General features: G+C 31.2%; 1 protein-coding gene across 1 annotated transcript in view; it reads left to right on the top strand.

Moving 5' to 3' along the window:
• Positions 1–2,170: 2,170 nt before the first annotated feature.
• The window catches only part of LOC106474608, a 33,380-nt gene continuing 28,610 nt past the window's right edge, over positions 2,171–6,940 (top strand). The window contains exon 1 of the mRNA XM_013935298.2: positions 2,171–2,226. The gene's annotated coding sequence lies outside the window, so the exon portion shown is untranslated. The remainder of the gene's footprint in view (positions 2,227–6,940) is intronic.

Raw genomic sequence — 6,940 nt, 5'->3', positions numbered from 1 at the left:
TTTTTTTTCTATGCTACATTTCTCTTTTATATATTTTCAACTAAAATTATTAAGATAAAAACATCAATTTTTTTTTGTCACAAAATCATAACGAGTCCTTTCAAATTAAATATTAGGATGCATTACCAGCAGGGTGGAACATGCGGTAACTAAAAACTCAAACTGAGTGAAACATACCGTAGATTCCATTGCGAAATGTGTTATGAAGTATGTAAATAACTTGACAGTAACTTACGATTTTATCCTTTACAGAAATACAACACCATATCATTTGCTTACCTTTTTGGTTGATCTGGGCATCCTCGCCATATTAGACATTACTGTACGCAATCACTTTTTCAATAGATGTTTATTATGTGGGGTAGGAAGTGTACAAGACATACATTGATGCTTCACTGAGGAATTGTAATAAAAAACATTTCATGATGTTTTAATCGTCCTTACTTAACGAAGGACGCTTGCTTTAAACGTTGTGTTACTAAAATAGCCTGGCGAAGAATCACAATTCACTTTTTTTTGTTACCCAGTAGGCTTTTACTTAAACATCATGTGGTTGCACTAGCACGTCTTCCAAGTTGTATTTTTTTCTGTTTATCTAAAAATAGGTATGAATAAAATGGAATCAGTTTATATATATATATATATATTAAGAAATGAGAAATTTACATATGGTAAAAAACTTTCAGAATATACTGTTCTTAGTTTTTTATTATTTATTATAAAATAAGACAACTTTATAAGGCTTACTTAATTGTGTTAGCGTTTACCATAATAAACCAAAAATTTTGAAATATCACAACAATTTACTTACAACAAAGTACCATATGGTCTTTCAAGACTATCCTTTCACACTCACTAACAAGAAAAGTAAATATTTAAACCTGTGGCTCCCTTTATTAGCCGCAGCTCATAGCATAGCTATGAGTTTGTTTGTTTTTTTTTTGTTGTTTTTTCAAGTACAAACTTTTAACTCATAGCTCCGTATCTCTTGACCCATTTGAGATCTAATTACAGTTTTGGACTCGGGAGGCTAAACGTTTCAATTGGTGTAGTTAACCATGCCCAAGGTCTCATAGATTAATTTATTCTAATCCTGCTTAAAAGAATTTCAATTTGAGGGTAGGCTGGTAGAGATCCTGATGAGTAATAAAACCGAATCAGGTATACACGTGCCCCACGCTTGGTATTTCTGACGCACAAAAATATAGCTAATAAAACGGAAATAAATGGTCTCATGGATTAATTTACTCTAATCCTGCCTAAAAGAATTTCAAGTGCTACGGCTATTGAGGATTCCCTCTTGCTTTTCAGGAAATTATTAATTCTCTTCTTAAACTCATGTGGCCCCCCAGTGGCACAACGACATGTCTGCGGACTTATACCACTAGAAACCGGGTTTCGATATCTATTGTGTAGCTTTGTGCTTAACTACAAACAAACTTAAACTTATGTGAAGTGTGGCTTCCACTGTTGTAGCCCCCCAGTGACACAGCGGTATGACTGCAGACTTACAACGCTAGAGACCGGGTTTACATACCCGTGGTGGGCAGAGCACAGATAGCCCATTGTGCAGCTCAGTGCTTAACTACAAACAAACAAACATCTACTGTTGTTTGCGTCAACAAACTCCATAAGCTAATCACCCTGTCAGAAAGGTAAAACACCAACTGGAGCCTAACTTGTTTATTTATTTATTTTCCAATTACACTTATGCTCTCTCATTCTATTATCTTCAGAATATATCACAACGAAATCACACACCTTATTCTATCGATTTCCCGGATAATCTTGTAAATTTGAGTAGCAACAAATATGAAATACAGATAACAAAATGAGGTAAAAAACAATGTTTTTATTATGTTATTTTCTCAAAAAGACAACAACATAAAAAAGCACGGATTTATTTTAAAGTTTTCGCAATTTTCTTTGTAAACGTACGTTATGTTGTGTGATATTCATGCGATATAGTTTAAGTTAACGAAATGCATTTTACGTTTAAAACATACTTACTTCACAAAAAATTAAATCAAAATAAATTGTATACATTAAAGGAATTATAATACCCATGAATGTACTTAATTTTTTGTGAAGAATTTTATTTTGAACGCACGTGCACGATCTATTAACACGTAAATCCTTTCCGTTTGAGGGCGTTATAAATGTTTACTGTTTTGAGATGAAGGCGGATTACGGTGGGCAAAAGTTTATCAAGGAAAAATTAAGTTTGTAAGTGTTTTCATTCAATTTTCTCACAAACCCCTCTTTTTTTGTTAATTTAGTGGAAATGAATAATTGCATAGTTTCTTATTATGCAGTTTATTTTAAATATGTAATAGTAAATAACGTTTTATATTACACAAAATCAAGGTTTCAAATTTCATTTTCAGTCTTCTCTCAGTCGTCCGGCTCAGATTCACTCACCACTTAGAAAAATATGCGAGGTTCTACTTAGTTAAAACTTATGTTCATTTGGTTGGAAGTTGGGATATGTGTTTTGATTTGGGTAGCTGTGACTATGACTCGAGTCAGTTAACGTATGTTAAGTAATTAGACTATTAACTGCTAGGCCTTTGGTAATTTCTCGTTTCTGACCAGAGTAACTAAGGTAATTATCAAACAAGGATAAAAATAAAAAATAAATAAAGGTGCCCTATTAAAGTGAAAGTAAGTTTATGCTAATGTAAAATTAAACTTAATCATTAATTGTTGAAATTAAACATTTAATTGAGCCTTAGTGAAAGCTCCATAAATCAAATGTAATAAAGTCTAAGTTCGTATCACTATTTGGCTAATATTAAGTCTTAAAACGTTATTTATATAGAAATTAGAAATATGTAAAAAGTTGAGAATAAAATAAAGTTGAAAATAAGATATTGATATTGAGCTGAATTAAAACTATTTCTAACTGACAGTTTAACATTTTTTAAATATGTCAGCTGAGTAATTATTCCAAGTAAACAATAAATCAAAGTAATTAATTATAACTACAATTACAGAAAAAGAGAAATTACAGAGAAAGTATTCTGAAATTGATAAGTTATGAATACATAACACTATACTAACCAGTAGGAAGTAGGCTTAATATGAGTTAAGCCTATTTACTCTTCTGACTTAGGCTTATGTGATGGATGTTTCTCCAGGTTATTCAGTTGAAATTTTCTATTTTAATTTTTAGCTGTTTTATTTAAATTGGAATATTTTATATGTGATTTTTGTATGCATTTGGTCAACTTATAGAATAGGTAATCTTTTACTTTATATTTTCTAATTTGGTTTTGTCATTTTATAATTTATTAATTATGCATTGTATCTGGATCTGGGCTTTTAAAGCTTTATCATTTCTAATATAATCATTCCATTTTCATCATTGTTTTTTTTTACCTCCCAACCTGATCTCCCATCGACAGTTTATCACTCTTCCTAACAGTTGTAAATACCATCATCTCTACTTTTTGCCCAAGAAGTAGAAAAACAGTTCAAGATAATCATTTCTCAGCTAAAATGGTCTAAACCAGATAGCAGCTTAATAGCCTGTCTTTGCATTGGAGAACTTATAAGTAAGCCCTAAGTTATAATATCCTTCTTAGGCTTACTTTTGTAAATAGGTCTTGTAACCCTTGTTTTCATCACTTTTCACCAAAGATTTAATGAACAGAAAGTTGTAGATATTTATTTAGCTACTGCATAATCAAATCTGAATTCTCTATCTTAAATATCAGTATTTCTCTCACAGAAAAATGCTAATTCTTTCACACTTTTTAAATCCCTTGTAGACTACATATTCCTGTACTGAAACTAATTTTTCCTGATTCTGCTTGCTTAATATGACCTTTTATATCTTTTTTAACATGGACTATTCTTCACAGAATGAATCTTACTAACAGCATTAAAACCAAAGAAAAATTAGGGATACATTGTTGCCTAAGTGACTATTTAAGTAATGCATGCATAATATACAAAAACAGATCCATACTTATTAGTTACTTTGTCCCCATTTATCACCATCTTCCTAATATAAAGTAGGCTTTTTGCTTTTTTTTTACCAGTTTATATGCAGCAGCATGAATTTAAGAATGGGTGTTTATATGTGGGCTGAGATGTACATAAGAATATTGAGGATCTAGTAGTAGTAGTAGTGTTGAGAGAAAGGGGATAAGGGTCTACACCTTTTGTTGACAGCTTTTAATGAGAGACCTGCTTAATATTTCCTCTTGTTAATGTAAACAACATAGTTTGTGTGATCACTTGCAAGCAATCACATTAGGTCCAAAATTAGGCCTCTGCTAGAAAGAAATATTCTAAACATCAAACACATTAACTTTTTTGATGTGTATCATAGAAAAGTGGTGTCAGAGTTAATATATATATATAAAGGTGATATGTTTAAAATAGTAGGTTAAGCTGGTATGTTGAAAGAAAAATTTGCTTCTGCTATAGAGAAAATAGCAGAAGTAATGACCGAAAGAGGCTGTTTGGGTGAGGAAGTTACACAAATAAGAAAAAAAAAGAAAACCTTAAGCTGAGATTGCTTTTCAGAGAGAAGAAAAACAGGTTTACTAAGGTGCATAGTTGAACAAGGTCTAGAACTAAGGATGTAAGTCATCATATAAATCTGTAGAGGTAGCTTTTGACAAAGTTGCAGAGGGCAAGAATTCTGAAGTTCATGTATTAGAGAATTTTCTAACTAAGGATTCTAAAACATTTGTTTATTGAGCAGTGCATGGAAGAAACTAGATTTTAACATCTGAAGAGAGAAGATATTTTAGTGACAAGAACTATGATTATATTTTTAATGCATATTGGAGCTAATACTATTAGTAATGGAAGATCTGAAGAGTTATTAAATACTAAGGTCTTCTTCAGGATAGGATAATTGAAAATAAGAGTAATTTCTTTTATTCTAATTCTAGATGTTTTTTGATAAATTGTTTGTTAGCATGTTAGATATCATTGATATAACTAAATCTTAGTTAAATGAAGATTTTATTTTGGAAAGCTTTAAGATATTTGTGTAGAAAATGTTAATAAACGGGAAAGTAATTTTTTTTTTATTGGACATAAACAGAAAACCTATGAGAAAAGTTGTATCATTGAAAGTTTAAAGAAAAGTTTCAATTTTGGGTTGAGATGCCTAGTAAATAAAGGAGAAAATGCTTATTGGCATTTTCTGTATGCTGCCTAATCAGGTTGTTGATATTGATGGGAATATTACAAGACATGTTGCCTACAGAAACACTTATTATTATTGAAAATTTAAGAAAAAGCCTATATCAAAGATAATATTAATAGTTAAGAGATTTTCATTGGCATTTTGTTTATGAGAAATAAACACGGCTTCAGTTGTACACAAGTTTTTAATGTGTTTTTTTATATGAATAAGTCTGAAGAATATAAGAAAAATTGAAAGTTTAATCCAATGATTAAAGTAAATCATAGCCCTTCACATGTGTGTGTATATCTGTTCAAACAGATGTTTCATTTAAACAAATTGCACATATAGTCTGTCAAATTGTTTTTCTTTTTGGAAGCTCAAGTTTTGTAAATAGAATGTCATTTTGGCAGTCTATCTCTGTACCTTTTCTATCATGATGAAATCCTCTGTTTTAACCCATTGACTGCTGATTTGCTATATAGGTTATGGTTTGCCTCTATATGGTGTATGGTTTGCAAAAATTCTGAGTGTGTTTAGAGCAGCTGCAGTCATGGGTTAAAGAGGACTAAACTTTTTCACGTGACACCTCACCACTCATAAAGAATGACCCAGTAAACTTCTTATTAGATTTAAACATAATATCAACAAATATCATGGATATATTTGTTTTTTCATCATTGCTAAAAATGTAGCTGAAGGGTTCAGGCTTTTATCACTGAGTATCTGTTTTCTTTCAACGTTATTACCTTTCTCACACAGTAAGCCCTATACAAATTACTAGTCCCTATTGCACTATTTTACACTTTTCAGTGTTGAATTTTATTATGCCCCAGTCAAGGTTCTCTGTTGCTAGTTGTACAGATAAGAGAATTTTAGGATTTATTTATAAGCATTCTGGTTATAATTTTGATGGGAATTACTTTAACAGTATTATGGAAGAAAAGGATATTGGTGTTCTAGTTGTTCAGTCTCTTTAGCCATCCAAGCAGTGTGCTGTTGCTAGTGCTAGAGCAAATATGACTTTGGGCTGTATCTACAGAAATATTGAATTCAAATCTAAAGTGGTTATAATTTCATTGTATAGATTTCCGGTTAGGTCACATTTGGAATATTGTATTCAGTCTTAGGCTCCTTATCTCAGAAAGGACATTGAATTGTTGGAAATGGTTCAGAGTATGGCTGTTAGGATGATACTTGGGATGGAATGATTGTTATATGAAAATAGCTTAATATCTCTGAAATTGTTTTTCATTGAAAAAGAGAACAGATAGAGGGGGATATGATTGAGGTGTTTAAGATTGTTAAGGGAAATGATAGTGTTGAAGCATCAACTTTTTCTTACTTAATGGTGGGAATAGTATTACTAGGTAATGCAATCTTGATAAGAGTTAGCACAAAGGATCACATATAAAGTGTAATAAACTTAAAATAAGGACCCAAAACTCGAATGCGTTTGAATAATTGACTATTCTTCTTCGGGAGAACAAAGGGTGACCTTTAGCCTGTGCAATGCAATATATAGTAGGACGTGTGATATCACGTAAACCGGAAGTCCCAGTTGAGTTGAATGTGGTGACCAGCCAATCCCAACTCAAGCAATTAGTCTCCTGGAATGGAGAATTCGTTTGTAGAGAGAAAAAAACAAAAAATTATTATTAATTTTCATTATGTATGAAACTTTTGACTGATAGAGAAAAATAAAATACATAGGAAGATGAGAGCTTGAAAAAATAATAATGTAAATCGGAACCTGAAAGCTTGAAAAAATAATAATGTAAATCGGAACCT

The sequence above is a fragment of the Limulus polyphemus genome, unplaced genomic scaffold (genome assembly GCF_000517525.1).
Source record: "Limulus polyphemus unplaced genomic scaffold, Limulus_polyphemus-2.1.2 Scaffold7432, whole genome shotgun sequence".
NCBI classification, from domain to species: Eukaryota; Metazoa; Arthropoda; class Merostomata; order Xiphosura; family Limulidae; genus Limulus; species Limulus polyphemus.
The sequence above is the reverse complement of the archived record's forward strand: the minus strand, read 5'-3'. Positions and strand labels throughout refer to the sequence as shown.